Raw genomic sequence first — 20,915 nt, forward strand, 5'->3', positions numbered from 1 at the left:
AATTTTCTCAAGTTTGGGACTTTGAGGCACCTTGTCCAACTGGTTCAATATATGTGTTTACAAAAGTGACTGTTGGAATTGCTTTTAGGTAGTACCTTATTGGACTGTTGATTTAGATGGAAATTCATGTCAAACTATGTGAAACTTGGTAGATTAAAACTGCGTGCCAGACCAGGGCTTGAACCTGGGACCTATACCTTTCACTGGCAAGTGCTCTAATGACTGAGCTATCCAAGCAGTAGAGCAGTTACCTGCAAAAGGCAAAGGTCCCATGTTCGAGTCTTGATCTGGCCCAGAGTTTTAATCTGATAGGAAGTTTCAAATCGGTACACTTTCCTTTGACAAAAAATAAATAAAATAAAAAAATAAATTCATTCCCTAGAACTGTGTATCTGTAAATTGTAAATAATGGAGTTAGTAAAGGGAAGTTTCATAATTCTGCACACTATTCTGCAGAATGAAAGATTTATTTTCAAATTATTGTATTATCTTCCCAAAAATTGACAATTTTTAGAATGGGCAGTGATTTAGGTGCTCTTTACTAGTGAGTAGCCGGCCGCCATGGTTGAGTGGCTCTAGGCGACTGCTACGGTCGCAGGTTCGAATCCTGCCTCGGGCACGGATGTGTGATGTCCTTAGGTTAGTTAGGTTTAAGTAGTTCTAAGTTATAGGGGACTGATGACCTCAGATGTTAAGTCCCATAGTGCTCAGAGCCATTTGAACTAGTGAGTACTGGCTTGTGTTGTCACTGATGAGGCATTAAATGCTGTAAGTTGTGTGTGAGGAGTATGGTGAATTTCCTTCATTGCCAGCATCTCACAGTTCAGTATTGAGGATGAAGATAATGGAATCGTAGCGTCAGCTTACCCACATTCCATCTGTAAAACGCTCACAAGTAGGGCCGACTTCACAACCACGAAAAGAGGCATCATCCACTACCTCTAAACATGTGACATAATCACCGTCTCTGAAGGAACAAGTTTCATCACACTCATTACTCAATGAAAGTCCTTCAGGAGCTGCCTGGCACACCTACTTATGGGCTTCACTGCAGTGAACTTGAACTTGTCCCAGGTACCCGAGCCAGCAGCTAAACCTCATTGCTTAGTGTCTCACCTTATTCCAACCACACTTGGGCTCCCTTTGGACGTAGAACCTACAACATAATACACAACACTGCTACAGGCACACACTAGAGCTGTGCTGTTTCAACTTCTTCTGGGGCTGTGTACTACAATAGTCCATTTTAGCTCCTACACAGCTCCATGAACTACCTTCCTCGATATTGACCTCTGTCTTGCTGTTGAATCCATAAGATACTCTTTGTCTTTAAACCCACCAATTGCACTTTGACAGGTAGGAACCATCCTACCTTGCCATATAATGTGTCACTGCAGATGAAGCATTTACATGGAGCCAAGTGGTTCCCTCCCTCCACCCTCACCCCCTGCCCTCCCAATTGAAAAATTAATGACCTTACTTGTCTCAGTTGTCATGTCTAGTATATGGACTGCTCAGTCCTTAAACAATTTTAAATATTCAAGTCGACACCATTAAAATAAATTTTCCATTGAAGCACATATATTGTCACAGTAGTAGTTCTTATCATGTTGCAAATAAAAAGTTACATTATTATGATAAAACAAGTTTGTAATGTTCAAAAACTTAAAGAATAACAACTTAAATATACAAATGCTGTCCAATTGTAGGGACCTTAGTCGATGCATTCTCAACCTGAACTTTATACAAGTGACAGTATACGACTGGTTTAGTGCCGACTTTCCTCATCAACTGCTTAACCAGTACTTTGACTGTAGCTTGCAATAGCTTAGCAGTGACTGACTTGCTGTTTTTAAAAGAGTTTGATGTTGACTCTCACAGCACCTATTTCAAAACTTGTGTAGGAAGTTTAAAATGCAGAACTGTTACATTTACAATAATCACACATTAACTAAATAAATCTTTGGCCAGATATGTATAAATATTGACCATATTTTCATAAAATGGCTTTAATATCAAGTTCTGGTGATGCTGATGTAACTGAATGACTGAATAAACGATTTCAATCTCCTTAGTGACTTCACACAGTACAAAAATGTCCCAGGGATTTTAGTTTGTCAAAATTTCACGTTAAATATCTTTGAATGCTTCTCACATTTCTCTCTCACTCTCATTATGGCATCATATGAGTTTTGTCTGTCTGCGAGGCTTTGACTTCACCTAAATCAAAGATGAAACTCTCTTTGCATTTGCAGCAGGTTCCTAACACATCAGTTGAACTACAGAGCATCTTTCCCATACCTCACAACCTTGCTCAGCATGTACATGTCTAAAACATGTTGTGCAGTGCTTTTCAGTTTAATCCATTTGAGTTCCACATCATCATCATCAGAGCTGCATATTTGAAGTTGATTACTCATATACTCTGTAGTTTCTATCAAGTCACTTTTGCAAAGAAAGGATATTATTTGTGCCTGTCTTAGATTCCTTGTAACATCTGTAGTCACTGATGCTATCACAGCCTTATGACACTGATGCCTTTCTCTGTGTTAAACTGTTTCGGAAAATTTGGGTCTGTTAGTTACCAAGAGGGCTAGGATGTTGCACTCACGAGTCAGCTCGCTGTGCTTTCATAGCAGCTATGTGCATGCTCAAAGTAATATTTGGACAATGCATTCAGAACAGCCTCTCACAATTTCCTTTCTTTGGCACCCATTCTATAACTGGCAGATTGAAGTCTGCTTCTATTACAGTACCAGGATCGGGGAATTTACTAGAGATATTGTTCAACTTTTCTGTGAACTGCTGTGCCACTACAGATCCTGAGGCACAGGGTCTATAAAAGCATCTGATTACTATGTTTCACTGATCTTCAGTGATCACCTTCAACTAGTTTATTTCACATTTGGATTTTGTAATAACTTGACTAATTGTTATCGAGTTCTGTACTAGGATCTAGCCTTGCCTTGCAATATATATTCCACTCTGAATTCAGGATTTCAGTGCTGTTCCCTTTCAGTTTCAGCCAACTTTCTGGTTCTAGTACTGCATGGGCATTATTATCTTTCATAAGTGATACTAATTTTTTGCCTTTACCAAGAATGCTCCAGCAATTTATTAAAAACACATTAACATTTTTCCTTCTGTTCTGCAAGGATGAAAGTAGTCGTCTGAGCATGATGTGTCTACAGTTCTGCATCCATTAGCGGAGACCAGGAAATTGCTTCAGAGGTTGTCACAGAACTGTCTGAGCCTGTGGTTTAGACTTTCCACTCAGCTCCAACCCAGGGGAAAAAATGGTTCAAATGGCCCTGAGCACTATGGGACTTATCATCCGAGGTCATCAGTCCCCTAGAACTTCGAACTACTTAAACCTAACTAACCTAAGGACACCACACACATCCATGCCCGAGGCAGGATTCGAACCTGCGACCGTAGCGGTCATGCGGTTCCAGACTGAAATGCCTAGAACAGCTCGGCCACAGCAGCTGGCAACCCAGAGGAACTCCATCAATTCTGGATCCAGTGCTGCAAATAGTGAACTGCATTAGTACTGTGTGTACACTGCTAGATATGTTCACCAATCCCACCAGCCGCCTAAAGCAGTCTATTCCAATGCTGCCCCATGGGTCACAGGCAGGCCTATTGGACATGTTCTGTGCATGTGAGAACCTTCTGGCCACTCTTGCCTGCGGGTGCTCATTCAGTAGTAGTTTGTAGAGCCTCCTCCATATCTTGGACAAGACCTCCCAGTAAATGTCCCAGCTACACCTTATCCTATCCTGACATGCATGCTGTTTCCCTGGGGGGCTCCTTATTTGCCTAATTTTGAGGGCCCAATAACCAACATACCCACCTTCTGTGCTTGCTCGGACTTCTCTGCAAAAAAAATGGTCACTAGCCGAAGAGACAATGCATGCTGTGCCAAGTCACATTTTGCGTTTTAACGCAAGCCAACACTTCATACGTATTGCTAAGGCAGAAGTGGACAGCCAAGTGGATAGGACCCACAGTCGCCTTCTGCCCAGATACATGTCACCACTCAACCTCAAATGAGGATAAATTTTTCAAATTATGCATATTGTAAGATAAAGTGGCACTTGTGTTTCCAGGGGATTACAGTGACATTAGAGGCATTACAGCTTTTGTCACTGCTGCCTCAGCATTGTTGTAGAGTAGGGCAGCAGCCTGAAGTGTGTCAGCCATGGCCAGTGCAGCTTCTAATTAACCTTGTCTTGGCACATGACACACAGTTCTTACAATGTGAAAATCATGAAATATTTACTTACCAGATCAGGCAGCGGCAATTAAGGAAGAATAAGAATACTGCAACAAGAGATAAAAGTACCTGATTGTGGTGCTGCAGGTGAAATAAATTGACACTACCAAAACCGTGATGCACACAAAATTAATAAAAACTAGCACTAAAATCTGTGCTGAAAAGTTAGTATGCTGTACACTAATAACTGCAAAATATGCAGACTTTTAAATCAATATAAATAGCAAATACATAAACAGATACTGTTCAATTCTACATGAACCATGTAAGGAAACTACTAATCAAATCATGTATACAGGCTGTAAACTAATGCTGTTGCTGAGCTGCTCCCTGCTCTTCAACTGGAGCTCTACAGGCTGTTTACTTTTTGTAGTGATTACATCATGTAAGTAAATAAAGCAGTCAGCTCTGATGCTTATGGTGGTATGAAGCTACACTACAAAGTTAACTCACCCTACACTAAGGATAAAAAAAAAAAGGTGTACAACTTTGCTTCCGCCGTTTGCCGATAGGTGGTGAAAACGGTAAGTAGCAGTTGAAAGAAACAGATTGCAAATGTCAGGCAGTTAGCTTGGACCTCGGTCAACATAACCTTGTTCAAACATTAGTCGATTTGTTTCTGCATCCTAAAGTAGTTGTTGATTGAAAATGTAAGTTTATGAACCTAATTCTCATCATTTGCGGGAGGTGTTACTGTTTTGTTTCAATATGAAGAAAACAGCAGCTGAGTCTCATTGAATGCTCTCAAGTACGTATGGTAAGGATGCTATTAGTGAAAGAACATGTCGTGAGTGGTTTCAATGCTTCAAGAATGGTGATTTTAACGTCGTAGACCGGCATAGTGGTGGAAAAGAGAATGTTTTCGAAGATGCAGAATTGGAGACATTGCTGAGTGAAGACTCGCGTCAAACTCAAGAAGAATTGGCATGATCAGTGGGAGTGACACAGCAAGCCATTTCAAAACATGAGCATGCTATTAGCATGATTCAGAAAGAAGGAACTTGGGTCCCGTGTGAGCTGAAAGCAAGAGACATTGAACTGTGTTTCTGTGTTTGTGAACAGTTGCTTCAGAGGCAAAAACGAAAGGGATTTCTGCATCGCATTGTGACCAGGGACGAAAGATGGGTTCATTACGATAACCCTAAATGCAAAAAATCATGGGGATATCCCAGCCATGCTTCCACGTCAATGGCAAAACCGTATAGCCACGGCTCCAAGATCATGCTCTGCATTTGGTGGGAGCAGCTTAGTCTTATGTACTATGAGGTGTTAAAACCAAGTGGAAACAATCACAGGTGCTCATTATTTAATGCAATTAATGCATTTGAGCAGAGCATTAAAAGAGAAATGGCCACAATACAGCGAGAGGCACGATAAAGTGATTTTGCAGCACGACAACACTCGGCCCCACATTGCAAAGGAGGTCAAAACGTACTTGGAAACATTAAATTGGGAAGTCCTACCCCACCCACAGTGTTATCCAGACATTGCTCCCTCTGACTATCACCTGTTTAGATAAATGGCTCATGGCCTGGCTGGCCAACACTTCCGATCTCGTGAAGAAGTCACAAATTGGATCGATTCATGGATCGCTTTAAAAGATGAACAATTTTTTTCAACGTGGGATTCGTACACTGCCCGAAAGATGGGAAAAGGTAGTGGCCAGCAATGGAAAATACTGTGAATGATACATATGTAACCAATTTGTTTCACTAAAGCCTCAAATGTTGGGGAAAAACGGCGGAAGCAAAGTTGTACACCTTGGACATAAACATGACTTATAATTGGAACAGTGGAGGAACTTTCTTCTTTGCGACTTCTTCTCATATTGTGAAATAATGAGGGTAGTATCACCACAAGCAGCCCCTTTCCTTACAAAGTGATGTCTGGCTACTCGACAAGCTTGTGTTGAATGTGGTTTTGTCTCCCACTTCCATCCACTCACCCCACTGATTGTATCCACACAGAAACTCATGTGTGAGCCTTGCCCAATAAATCCACCCATTGACACAATCTATTCTAGTCATGTTACTGACATTTCCTATCCCATCAGAGGCAGGGCTACTTGTGAAAGTAGCCACACTATACACCAACTTTGCCACAACCATTCCACTACCTTGTATATGAGTATAGCTGTAGATTAACTATCAGCTCACTCATGGTCTCATCCTAAATGTGGTTAAGGGCTGACTGGATTGCCTAGTTGTGGAATATCCTGCTAGATACAATTTGGTTGACTTCAGTGGCTACTTCAAAACTTGTACCATCTGGCTTGTGCTACTGAACACCAATTTTTCTAAATTTTTTAACAATCACAACTATCCACACCCACAAGCACTGTCTCATCTGTATGAAATCACCTGCTTACCCTGATATTTTTGTACTCCACTTTACCTCAACTATATCTTGTCTGACTTCACATCCACCACAATCCTGATGTATTATTTTCTCAGTATACCTCTTTCTGATACCCAGTCTTGCTACATGCCTTTCTGTGTTCAGACAAACTGCCTCCCTTTGCTTGTACCTATATGCTCCAGATTTCAACTGTTGTCTAGTTGTTCTACCATCTCCCTGCATCACACCTTGCCCGTGTCCCCACCACTAACCTACCCAAGCTAACCAAGATAACCATTATCTGCGGGCAGGCCCAGTGCCAAAGAGAATGAGTATTTGTCTTTAAGCTTAGAAAATTGGATAATGGAAACTTCATATCAGTTGCTACCAACCAAAACATTGGTGTTGCAAAATAGCAAAATAAAAGAAATAAAAAGTGGCAGACTGCAGTGGAATGAGCTGATGCTTCAGTCACTCCCTACTTACTGCGCATTGTCATTCGGAAACAAATTTCTCCTGAATGTCTCCCTGTCATATTACGAAAATGTTGAAGCATTTAGATGTGTGTGGATCTCTTTTGCAGTTGCCTTTACACTTGGCTTACAAACTGAAAAAAATCTCAGCTCTAAGTAGTTGTCAAAAAAATCTCTTCTTGTCCAGCAAGGCTCCATCTTATCCAGCAGAAACACGGTTGTAAAGTGGGGAAATGATTGTGACATTTCTCCCACCCAACTTACAAGCTTAACACAGCCCACAGACGAAATAGTTACTGAAACCTCTAAACAAAATAATCAGAAGCAGGCCTTTTAATAACTGCTTATGTTGAAATGTACCTTCTGCTCATCTCCAGAGACATCCTGCCACTGCTACAAGTCTCAGTTGCATCTTCGCTGGATGTCATGTGCTGTATGTGTGCAAGACACATTATGTTATGTATATTGCTCCAAAGATTAATTAGGAAATGTTTATTAGTGGACCAGGACCAACTTGCTGCACTGCTACACTTACAAAATAGTCTCAGTAAAGATTACCAGCCTTGCTGTGACACTACAAGAAGGATTAAGCTTGTCGTGTTACAGGCCCAGTGATTAATTCACTGTAGCTATCTATCTGCATTTAAAAAGATTCTAAGATTCAACCACTGGTTTGGAAATTTTATGCCAATAGTAGTCAATGTACAGCCGCCAGTGGTCCCTAATCTACACCAAGATAAAACAAGATAACAGTCAACAGGCCAAAGATCACACCTGAATGCCATGCTTAATGTTTCCATGTAAACAATTGCAATTTATTGGTTTCAGGTAGACGTTAGAAAATCAGTGTCTTCTGTTAAGCACTACTCTTGCTGCCCCGCAGGGAATGAGGATGCTCACTAAACTAAAACACTCATCTAGAAAACTGGAAGATAATTAATCAAAATCCCATGCCTTCACGCAGGCATGCACTTGAGAGTCCTTGTAAGCTTTCCACATTTAAAAAAAAAAAAAAGCAACAACACTGAAACAAAGGACCCACAAATTGCCACCTACACCAACAAGGACTGTTAGCTGCCTCATCTATTCCATTAGCTACCAGCAACTACGAAAAAAAATCTTTAAACATTCCAGAATTTCAGCCAGTCAGCTTCAGGAATAGAATGGAGGAACTGTCATTGGTAATTTGCTGCTCCCACTGATGGCACTCCACTGGAAAGTGTTGCATCCTTCCACCAGTTTGTTCCTAATAAGTGCTGCAAAAACATATGCCATCATTGAAATGTCAAGAGGCCTTAAGCCAGCCTAATAAGCCCCATATACATGCCTCCTTAGACAGCTGAGGGAAAGACCACTCCATCAGCTCCAATCTGGATAAAGCTATGTTTCACTGGATGCCAAATACCAGCTTTGGCACTCATAACAGCCAAGAAATCAATACACTGCTTTACAGTGATGACACGTCTTTTCAAGGAAATAGATGTGACAAAACCATCGAGCACGCTATATACTAGACAGCTGAAGCTTGGATTATACTTCAACAATTATATGTTTCAAGCAAATGTTCTTTAGCCATGAGGGGGACATCAATCAGCATGATTGCCTTCATTGTAGCTTTGTTTTTTACAAAGATATGAACAGCGGTATGACTTTTTTTAAATGGCACCCTGCATTTTTATTTGGTAATTCATTTCCTCTCCTAAAGACCTATTCAAAAATGTTTCACAGAGTACCATTCACTGAAACACATTGTTATTAATTACATAACACAACACTTAATTTGAGCCCGGGATCACAAACTTATTGACTTGGTGGAGTTGTCAGAAAACAAATGAAAACCAAGTAAAAACATAACACAAAATTGACTGACTCTCCTCTACCATTCCCCAGGAGTAGAACATTCAAAGGTGCTCAAAATGGTGACTGTGGACACAGATACACTGGTGCACTCGTTGAATGAAAGAATTATGTACTGCTTCCAGTGTCAACTGCTGAAGAGAATTACAAGCAAGCACAATACGTTCCTGCATGCCCTCTGGAGTTGTTGGAATATCGTGATAGACAACATCTTTAATTCATCCCCAAAGCAAAAAGTCTAAGAGGATTTAAATCAGGAGACCTAGCAGGCCAAGTAACTGCTCCTCCTCGACCAATCTATCTGGCAGGATACCTTCTGTTCAGAACACGACGTGCACGTAAGGCATTATGTGCTGGACATACATCGTGTTGATACCACATAAGCATTCTGCTTCTTAAGGCACTTCATCCAGAAGAGGAGGAAGAATTCATCTGAGGAAGTTGGCATACGCTGTGCCATTTAGACTGCCATTGGTGTAATAAGGGCCAATAATTGTAGTACCAAGCATCCCACACCAGACATTAACTCTCCATTGACACTGATGTTCCACTTGTCTAAGCCATTGTGGGTTGTCGCTGGATCAATAATGCATGTTCCTTGTATTTACCTGTCCCTTGTTTGAGAAGGAATATTCATCGATAAATAGAACATTGGAGAAGTTCGGGTTGGAAAGGATTTGCTGCTGTGCCCACTGACACAACTGTACACAATTCTGGAAATCATTCCCATGCAATTCTTGATGTAGATGTACATGGTAAGGATGGAACCGGTGATGTGGGGGGGGGGGGGGGGGGGGGAAGAAAGAAAACAATGTACGCTGGTTTTAGGAATGCCAATCTCATGTTCAAACTGTGATATGCTCACATGTGGATTCATAGCAACAGAAGCGAGAACAGTAACTTCGGGAGCTTCATCTGTGCGAGTACTACGACGATTGCGTTGTCGTGGGTTGAAACTTTCCCTTTCCTGAAGCGTCACAACAAGATGAGAAAACACCTGTCAGGAACGTGGGTTCTTGTCAGGATATCGCTCTCTCTAGAGTTCCACTGCCTGTGTAGCATTTCACCTACCTTCAACAACAACAATAAAAGAAATGTTATGTCAATGCTGTTAGTAGGAAGGATAGCCTTTACTGTATACCTACTCTACACAACAGTATTTAAAAGGGCTAAACTACTGTACTAATGTACCCGTACATAATAAAGCAGTTTTGCAATTACTGTTCTGTTAACTTACATTCGCCATAGATGAATAGCATTTCTACCTACTTTTCGTTGGTGTACATTCTACTCACACAGCTCATCAACTGACAATGGTTGACAGATTGACGAGTGTGCATTCTACTGATGTTTACATTTGTCCTCTGTCAATGTCAGCCCGTGGATGTGTTCCATTATCTCCAGTACCTGCACTAAGCGCTGGGAGCGACATCAGTGTTGTGTTATGTAATTAAAGAAGTTGTGTTTCAGTGAATGGTACACTGTGATACATTTTTGAATAGGTATTTAGGAGAAGAAATGAATTACCAAATAAAAATTCAGGGTGTGATTTAAAAAAGTCATACCACTGTTCGTATCTTTGTAAAAAAGAAAAAATAAAGCTACAATGAAGGCAATCATGCTGATTGATGCCCCTGATGGCTAAACAACATTTGCTAGAAACATTTTGTAATTTGCATCTGGACAACAGTTATTTATGGTGGTGGGTCAAGATAAATTGGACACCGTGTGTGTGTGTGTGTGTGTGTGTGTGTGTGTGCCCAACATGGTGCATGTGAATAGAATAGCAGCTGATGTCGTTACAGCATTCAACAAATGCCACATTCAGCTTATACACAGGATACTGGTACTGTAGCGAAATGAGACCAACAGCCACTAGGCTTTGACACGTTGCTTGAGGCAAAGACACACTAGATTGTGTTAGCAGCTGGCTGCATGACTAAATTAAAATCTACATGATCTAATAGCAGTGTAAGGAACAAGGTGTAAATGTATCTAAAACTAACGAACCGTGCAATGCTTCACAATTGTTGAATATGTTTGGAATTGTATACACATCCTACTCTCCTCCTCCCTGTTCATCTCCCCTGTTCTCCCTGTTCATCTCCACCCCTGTTCTCCCTGTTCATCTCCCCCTCCCTCTTCTCCCTGTTCATCTCCCCTCCCTCTTCTCCCTGTTCACCTCCCCCTCACTCTTCTCCCTGTTCATCTCACTCTCACTCTCCTCCCTGCTCATCTCCCCTCCTCGTCCCCCCTCTCACTGTCCACATGCCCCTCGTCTCCCCCTCTCACTGTCCACATGCCCCTCGTCCCCCCCTCTCACTGTCCACATGCCCCTCGTCCCCCACTCTCACTGTCCACATGCCCCTCGTCCCCCCCCCCCTCTCACTGCCCACATGCCCCTCGTCCCCCCCCTCTCACTGCCCACATGCCCCTCGTCCCCCCCCCTCTCACTGCCCACATGCCCCGCTCTCACTGCCCACATGCCCCTCGTCCCCCCCTCTCACTCTCCACATGCCCCTCGTCCCCCCCTCTCACTGCCCACATGCCCCTCGTCCCCCTCTCACTGCCCACATGCCCTCGTCCCCCCCCCCTCTCACTGCCCACATGCCCCTCGTCCCCCCCCCCTCTCACTGCCCACATGCCCCTCGTCCCCCCCCTCTCACTGCCCACATGCCCCTCGTCCCCCCCCTCTCACTGCCCACATGCCCCTCGTCCCCCCCTTCTCACTGTCCATCTCTTGCTCCACCCTAGATCTCTCTCCATCTCCTCTGCCTCCTAACCCCTCTCTTTGTCAATCTTTTCCTTGTCCCTCTCTCGACCTTGAGCCTTGTTTAGTGTTACAGCAAATGAAATCTCAATTGAGAAATGATATCACTTAAACCGAATGGGAATTTTGATTGGCTTACTAATATGAGTGGTACAGGAGAGACCTCTCCAGCTGCTGCATCTGTGAGGGTAGTAGCTTCAGTGACAGTGTTTCTCATAGTTTTAATCATTGAATGGGTAGGAATGCAAAGTTTCAGTTGATTTAGATTCCATTGTACTATTCCAATCATAAGTCAACAAGCTATAAATACAACATTCCTCTTTCCTCGTAAAACTGACTGTGATTAACAGCACATTGTTGTGTATACAATTTTTGTTTAAAATTATGTATGAGGAGAAAGACTATAAATGGTAGAAGAAATTTGTCTAATGATTTGAAGGCCCTGATATTTAAGTTAAACTTTTACTGCAAGAAAGAAAACCAAAGCGCACATTTTCACAGCACAGCATTTTCTTTCTCACAGTCAGATTTAACAGAAAATCTGTACAATGTTGTTTAAAATAATATATAACCCATGACAGTCTGTATATTAGTAGAGTATCAAGAAACAATTTGAAGTAAAATGGTCAAGACATTTTTGAGATATTTGCTAGCAAAATTTCCCCTATATGTGTCTGTCTGAACGTTTATTAGAGCATCATTTAAAAATTTGAAATAAATTGGGCAAGAACTTTTGAGCTTTTTGCTAACAATGTCTCCCCTGTGTGTTATCTATACATTTATGTACCACATGTATTAATGAAATATGTAGCACATGTCCATTGGAAAATATGTTAGAGTATCATGGAAAAAATTTAACTTAATTGATCCAGCACTTTTCGAGATTTTTGCTAACAATGTTTCTTCCTTTTTTCTGTCTATATTTACTTTTAAATAAGAAGTTACATGCACATGCAAAATTGGGTGGGGAGTAGGGGGACAGTGAGTTACCTTAGGTTTAGGCCATGGAGGTTGTGGGAGTGAAGGATGTGCTGTAATGATAGCTCCCATCTGCACAGCTCAGAAAAGCTGGTGGTGGTGGGGAGGATCCAGATGGCATGGGTTGTGAAACAGCCATTGAAATCTCACATGTTGTTCTCTACTGCATGTTGCGCTATTGGTTAGTCCACCTTGTTTGTGGCTGTGGCCATCATTCTGGTTGACAGCTGTTTGGTTGCCATACCAAAGTAAAATGCTGTGGGCCCACCCTCTGATGGGGGTAGGGTAAGCCTGTGACGGAACTGGAGTAAGAGGTGCTGAATGGGTGGATTGGACAGGTCTTGCATCTGGTCTTCCGCAAGGGCATGATCCCTGTGCCAGGGGTTGGGAGTGCGAGTGGCATAGGGATGGACTGGGGTGTATGTTTTTAAAATATGTACCATATGTCCATCTGAGTGTTTATTAGGGTGTGTTATAAAAATTTGAAGGACTTTTGAGATTTTGGTAACAGTGTTAAACTAAAAATTTTCTTTATATACAGGGTGGTCGATTGATAGTGACCAGGCCAAATATCTCACAAAATAAGCGTCAAACGAAAAAAGTACAAAGAACAAAACTTGTCTAGCTTGAAGGGGGAACCAGATGGTGCTGTGGTTGGCCCTCAAGATGGCGCTGCCATAGGTCAAATGTTTTGTTTTTTAAAAATAGGAACACCAATTTTTTATTACATATTCGTTTAGTACGTAAAGAAATATGAATATTTTAGTTGGACCACTTTTTTCACTTCGTGATAGATGTTGCTGTAATAGTCATAAACATATGGATCACAATTTTAGACGAACAGTTGGGAACAGGTAGTTTTTTTTAAATTAAAATATAGAACGTAGGTACGTTTGAACATTTTATTTCGGTTGTTCCAATGTGATACATGTACCTTTGTGAACTTATCATTTCTGAGAACGCATGCTGTTACAGCGTGATTACCTGTAAATACCACATTAATGCAATAAATGCTCAAAATGATGTCCGTCAACCTCAATGCATTTGGCAATATGTGTATAGACATTCCTCTCAACAGCGAGTAGTTTGCCTTCCATAATGTTCGCATGTGCATTGACAATGCACAGACGCATGTTGTCAGGCATTGTCGATGGATCACGATAGCAAATATCCTTCAACTTTCTCCACAGAAAGAAATCCAGTGAATGTGCAGGCCATGGTATGGTGCCTCGACGACCAATCCACCTGTCATGAAATATGCTATTTAGTACCGCTTCAACCGCACGCAAGCTATGTGCCAGACATCCATCATGTTGGAAGTACATCGCCATTCTGTCGTGCAGTGAAACATTTTGTAGTAACATCGGTAGAACATTACGAAGGAAATCAGCATACATTGCACCATTTAGATTGCCATCGATAAAATGGAGGCCAATTATCCTTCCTCCTATAATGCCGCACCATACATTAACCCGCCAAGGTTGCTGAAGTTCCACTTGTCCTAGCCATCGTGGATTTTCCATTGTCCAATAGTGCATATTATGCCAATTTACATTACCGCTGTTGGTGAATGACGCTTCATCGCTAAATAAAACGCGTGCAAAAAATCTGTCGTTGTCCCATAATTTCCCTTGTACGTAGTGGCAGAACTGTACACGACCTTCAAAGTCATCGCCATGCAGTTCCTACTGCATAGAAATATGGCATGGGTGCAGTCGATGTTGATGTAGCATTGTCAACACCGACATTTTTGAGATTCCCGATTCTCGCGCAATTTGTCTGCTACTGATGTGCGGATTAGCCGCAACAGCAGCTAAAATACCTACTTGGGCATCATCATTTGTTGCAGGTCATGGTTGACATTTCACATTTGGCTGAACACTTCCTGTTTCCTTAAATAACGTAACTATCCGGCGAACGGTCCGGACACTTGCATGATGTCGTCCAGGATACCGAGCAGCATACATAGCACACGCACGTTGGGCATTTTGATCACAATAGCCATACATCAACACGATATCGACCTTTACCACAATTGGTAAACGGTCCATTTTAACATGGGTAATGTATCACGAAGCAAATACCGACTGCACTGGCAGGAATGTTACGTGATACCACACACTTGTACGTTTGTGACTATTACCTCGCCACCTATCACAAAGCGAAAAAGTGGTCCAACTATAACATTCATATTTCTTTACATACTACACGAATATGTAATAAAAATGGGGGTTCCTATTTTAAAAAAAAAACACAGTTGATATCCGTTTGACCTATGGCAGCGACATCTAGCGGGCCAACCATAGTGCCATCTGGTTTCCCCCTTCAAGCTAGACGGGTTTCGTTCTTTGTAGTTTTTTCATTTGGTGCTTATTTCGTGAGATATTTGCCCTGGTCACTCTCAATGGACCACCGTGTATAGTGGTATAGATTAAACAGTTGACATCAGTATAGCCTCGTCTTGCAGTGAAACCAACGGGACTTCAATGATAATAACTAGCATGACAGGAATCTTCTGATGTTATATAAACCAAGGCTATGTAATTGTATGTAATACTTTATCATACTGATATTTTACAATGGATTGTCGGCTTTGGCCAGTATCTCAGAATATTTTTAATTTTATTAGATGTGTACTCAGTGAAAGAAATTATAAGAAACGTTTCCAACGCAAATGACAAAATCGCACAAATGTGAACTGGAAATTGTATAAAGTGTGATTATGTAAGGTTTTTCTCGCAAGAGTGGGGATGCCAAACATGTGATAGAGTATGGCACAAACTTAGTTACTGATACATATATTTCTGTTAGTGGATGTTGAGCAATGTTACATAAAATGGGTAAGATTACAATAAATCCCACGATCCTAAGGGTTGTAGTTTTATGTATGCAGTTGGTAAGTATCCGGTCACAGAGCTAAATGCAGTTTTTGTTATTTTTTTCTTTTACAATATCTCTTTATTTTACCTATATTGTGATACATTTTGTACTTCTTCATTTTAATAAATCCAATAATTTATTGTTATTACCTAGAACCATCACTAAAACATAAAAATTGCCCGACATTGTTTCAACGTCCATTATAATTCATAATGTTGTTTGTGAGTGAGGCTTCTTAAACCATGGTTTATTATGAAAACATGTAGCATACTGTGTTAAAAATGCTGTTCTTTCATCGCATACACTGTTACACATTTTACGTACTTTTCAGTGTAATAGTTGTATAATCTGTTGTTATTACCTGTTACCATCACAATCAATCCATTGTGAAGTATCAATATAATAAAGAATTAAATAAAACTACATTGCTTGGTTTATATAGCATCAGCAGATTCTTATTATGCTAGTTGTTGTCATCATGAAAGTCCTGTTGGTTTAACTATAAGACAAGCTGTATTGATGTCAACTATTCAATTTTAAATACATTTCTGTTTTGTTCCTCAAACTGTTATTTATTTTTATGTAAGTTATATAACCAGCTGCTAAAGTCATCTAGAGGTCTTCACCTAAAGCATTGTGTCAAAATCTAGTGGCCATTGGTCCCAGTTTGCTACAGTACTGGCCATACATGTGTATACTATGTATATGCTGAAGGTTGCTTTTCTTTGTATATATAATGATCTCTGTTATGAGATGAAGTAAATACTAAGTGTGTCAGCTACTAAGTTTTAACAGTATAACATCTTTGGTAAGACGATACCTTTTACATTTAGTCGTTTCAGTGAATAGTTCCTTATGCAAATATTGTTCTTTTATTTTCATTGCCTCTTCTCTGTGTTAATGTATATTTTCAGTTTTAAGACCTCATTCAATTACACTGGTCACAAACGATGTGAAGGTGTTTTTAACTATTTCATGTATGGATATTGTCATTTTAAGAAAAATTTCAATGATGTATGAAGCCATAATGATGCCAACACAAATAAAGAATGTTTTATGGTATATATTCTGTAATTAATTTGTGTATATATTCTTGAATCCTGGTACAATATTATGTGCAGTTGTGCAAGCTGTTGTGTCACTTGCTAAACTCTGAAGGTGGTGATAGAACTGTGGACATGACTGCTGCAGAAAATTCTCTTTGAGATTTGGCAACTTGAGGATGTTACTCAGATAGACTCCCATGTTTAGATTCAGTGAGGAACTGTATTATTTGTGCAAAAGAACAAGAAGACGTTACAGAAAAGCTAAAACAGCACAGGTTGAAGAAGAGTCTAGTAATGACAAAAATGCTGCAGAGGGGTTTGTTTCACCAATAAAGTATTTTAAAACAGCTTAAAAAAGGCTTGACATGCTTTGAGCAGCAACCTTCAGGTTTCTTAGGTGATACTTGTGTGCTCAAGAAATGGAGGGGATGTGCTTTCTTTCTAGAATGTTTCTGTCTCCACACAGTAAATATCACTAAGTTTGTTTTAACTCTTGCTTAAAACATTGTATGTACACCAATTGCTCATTATAATGTAACAGTTTTTCATTATTGCTATTACATAGATGTATATCAGTTATTTCACATAACTGAGGCTTTTTGGTCATCATCATTGGGGCTTTAGCTTGATGGGAAGGAATTCAGATCCTGTAAAGGGCTTTACCTTGCAACCGCGGTTGCAAGATACTAACACAAATTCTTTACAGAAGAATGGGAAAACTGGTAGAAACAGACCTCAGGGAGGATCAGTGTGGATTCCGGAGAAATGTTGGAACATGCGAGACAATACTGACCCTACAACATATCTCAGAAGATAGGTTAAGGAAAGGCAAACCTACATTTGTAGCCTTTGAGAAAGCCTTTGACAGTGTCGAATAGAATAAATTCTTTAAAATTATGAAGGTAGCAGAAGTAAAATACAAATTAGTAAATGGTTATTTACATCTTATACAGAAACCAGATGGCAGTTAAGAGTCAAGGGGCACGAAAGAGAAGCAGTGGCTTAGCAGGATACGAGAAAGGATTGTAACTTTTCCTCATGTTATTTAATCTGTACATTGAACAAGCAGTAACGGAAATCAAAGAAAAATTTGGAGTAGGAAATAAAATTCAGGGAGAAGAAATAAAAACTTTGAAGTTTGCTGATGACATTGTAATTCTGTCACAGACGGCAAAGGACTTCGAAGAGTAGTTGAACAGAATGGAAAGTGTTTTGAAAGAGGATCTAAGATGAACATCCATCAACAAAAGCAAAACAAGGATAATAGAATGTAGTCAAATTAGATCAGGTGATGCTGATGCAATCAGATTAGGAAACAAGACACTTAAATACCCCCCCCCCCCAAGGGGCTCGACACACTGTGGTGAGTTCATGCTTTACTACCATGGGACCCCAGCCTTCCTTTCTTTCTTTCTTCATTCTCCATCTCCTATCCTTCCTCTGCTTTGATGTTTGAGGTTCCTCTTTGTTTCTTCTTCCTCCCTGTGTGCACCTGAAGGCCGGCCCATGTGCCTGCTATGTAAAAGGTCCCTGGATAATACGTAATTCCCAGACCCGGGTCAACAGGTAGGGTTCACCTGTACTCCCTGGTCCGGGGAGGGGTGATTGTCTGAGCTGTTACGTACTCAAATTGCCAGTTGGTCCCCCTTCAGGTTCAAATGGCTCTGAGCACTATGGGACTTAACATCTATGGTCATCAGTCCCCCCTCTTGCAGGAATTCAGGAGGTGTCACCTGAGGTGTGAGTAATCACCTAAGGCGGGTGAACCCTGCCCTGAGGGGGCCCCCAACTGGAAGGAGCATGCCATTGGAGACACTGGTAATCATGGGAGTTTTTCTTGGCATTAAGCCAATCACTATTTCAGTCTACGTCTACGTAAAGGGAATGAGACTAAAGATTCCAAGTCTCTCCCAGCTGCAGCCCAGTTCCTCATGGTATCATGTACTGAGGGAGGTCAGTCTTTTGCTACAGTTAATCCGTTTGTAATTCAGAAAAGTGTTGATGCAGTTGCCAGCCTTGTGAAATCCCGATCTCGTTTACGTAACGGCACGTTGCTTTTGGAGATGAATTGTGATTCTCAACCCCAACAACTGCTTGCAGCTTCGCTGCTGTTCATGTTGAGGCACATTGAATGCTGCATTATTCATGTGGTGTCATTTACACTAGGCTGCTTGATGGTCTGGCCAAGGAAGAAATCCAAACTTACTTGTGGTAGGGATGCTCATGAAGGCTATTGTCCTCTCCTCCTCCTTGCTGTAACAATTGCATTGGTGACCATGCAGCCTCATCCCGAGACTGTCCTGTGTATCTTGATGAGCAGGCCATCCAGGAGTTCCGGGTGAAGGAAAAAGTGCCTTACCCTGTTGCTCACAAATTATTGGCTAGTCGAAAGCCCTCCATTTTAGCATCTGGCACTTCTACACCTTGCTCCATGAAGGACACAACAACACAGACTTGCGACCTCAAATTCAGCACCGCAGTTGTAAAATCACCCAGTGTCACAGTAGCATCCCTGTCTCCTCCTCCTCCTCCTCATCATCATCATCATCATCATCATCATCATCATCCACCTGTGCAGTAAGCCACCACACCTTCGCTTCCAGTGGCGAAATCACCTGGTACTCAACCGGCCAGCTGGAAAGGACAGAAAGAATACTCCCACAAAGACTTTTTACATCCCCCCAGCCTACAAACATCTGAGTCTTCCACTGCCAACCAGATACGCTATAAGAAATCAAAGGCAAATGGTCTTCTCCTTTGCCGATTCAGCAATCCTCTTCAATGGTGCCGCCGCATAATACCCTTACCTGCGCTCTGTAGCAGTGAGTCTTCAAACACTAGCACTCGGCAGCTGCTGAGGTGACAAGCCTTCATTTTTTCCCTCCTCCCCTTTCATTGTCATGACTCCTCCTCCCCTTTCACTGTCATGACTCTCCTCCCCTTTAACTGTCATGACTCTACTCCAATGGAAATTCACGGCATTAGATCCAACAAGGAGGAATTAAGGCCACTCTTGGACTCAAAGCGTTCACTTGTTTTCTGCCTCCAGGAAACCAAATTGCATCTTCGTGACTGCTTCAACCTCTCACATTTCTTTCCAGTCCACTTTGACCTTCCCCCCTCCCCTTCCCCCCCCCCCCCCTGACCTTCTCAATCAACACAATCTCATCTGCCGTAACACTGGAGCACCCGCATTTCTTTCAGAGTCCATGCACATCTGTTGCGATTTTGACCTCTCATTCTGCACTGCCCAGCTTGCCCATCATCTCAAGTGGTCTATTCTCTCTGACAGATACTCAAGTGACCATTTCCTGTACACTATCTGTTTGCTGATTCCTACCCCACCTACGTGTAAACCCACCTGGAAGCTTTCTAAGGCTGACTGGAGGCTTTACTCCTCCCTGACGATCTTCACTGAACAACATTTCCCCAGTTGTGATGACCAGGTAGAACACCTTATGAACGTTATCCTTACTGCCACAGAACATTCCATTCCTCACACTTTGCCTTTACCACGCCATGTCCCTCTCCCTTGGTGGACTGAGGCATGCTGCAATGCCATTCGCATGCAGAGACATGCTCTCTGCAGAGACATGCTCTCGCATTTTTAACCATCATTCTGTGATGACGAACTGTATTCGTTATAAAAAGTTGTGTGCACAGTGTCATTGCATTGTTTGGGACAGCAAAAAAGCTAGCTGGATTTCATTTACTAGTTCTTTTAGCAGTTCCACTCCTCCTTCCATTGTGTGGGCCAATTTCTGATCTAACTGTAGCAAATGACGTCATTGAAGGGCCCATTGCTATCTCCAACACCTTAGGGTGCTATTTTTTGGAGATTTTTATCTCTACCCACTATCACCCTTCTTTCTTCCATCAGAAACAAGTGGAGAAGGCTCGTATGATACCCTTCTCCTCTCAGAATCATGAATGCTACAATGCCGCCTGTACTGGAGGGAGCTAGATCATACTCTCACTTCGTCCCTATCTTTCGACCAAGGGCCGGATGAGGTTCACATTCAGATGTTGCAGCACTTTTCTCTTGTGGGCAAGCACTTTCTCCTTCATGCAGTTGCATGTGGACAGAAGGCACGTTTTCCAGATGCTGACCTGAAGCCACTGTCAGACCCATACCTGAGCGCGATAGGGACAAACACCTTCCTTATTGCTACCACACCATTTCCCTTACCAGCTGTGTTTGCAGGGTGATGGAACGTATGATTCATGCCCAAATGGTATGGTGGTTCAAGTCTCACAATTTACTAACCACTGCACAGTGCGGATCCCGAGCACAC

General features: G+C 41.7%; 1 protein-coding gene across 1 annotated transcript in view; it reads left to right on the forward strand.

Moving 5' to 3' along the window:
- LOC124721410 (protein-serine O-palmitoleoyltransferase porcupine) overlaps positions 1–20,915 on the forward strand; it is a 130,093-nt gene that overhangs the window by 93,258 nt on the left and 15,920 nt on the right. The window lies entirely within an intron of this gene.

Source organism: Schistocerca piceifrons, chromosome X, assembly GCF_021461385.2.
Source record: "Schistocerca piceifrons isolate TAMUIC-IGC-003096 chromosome X, iqSchPice1.1, whole genome shotgun sequence".
In the NCBI taxonomy this organism is placed as follows: Eukaryota; Metazoa; Arthropoda; class Insecta; order Orthoptera; family Acrididae; genus Schistocerca; species Schistocerca piceifrons.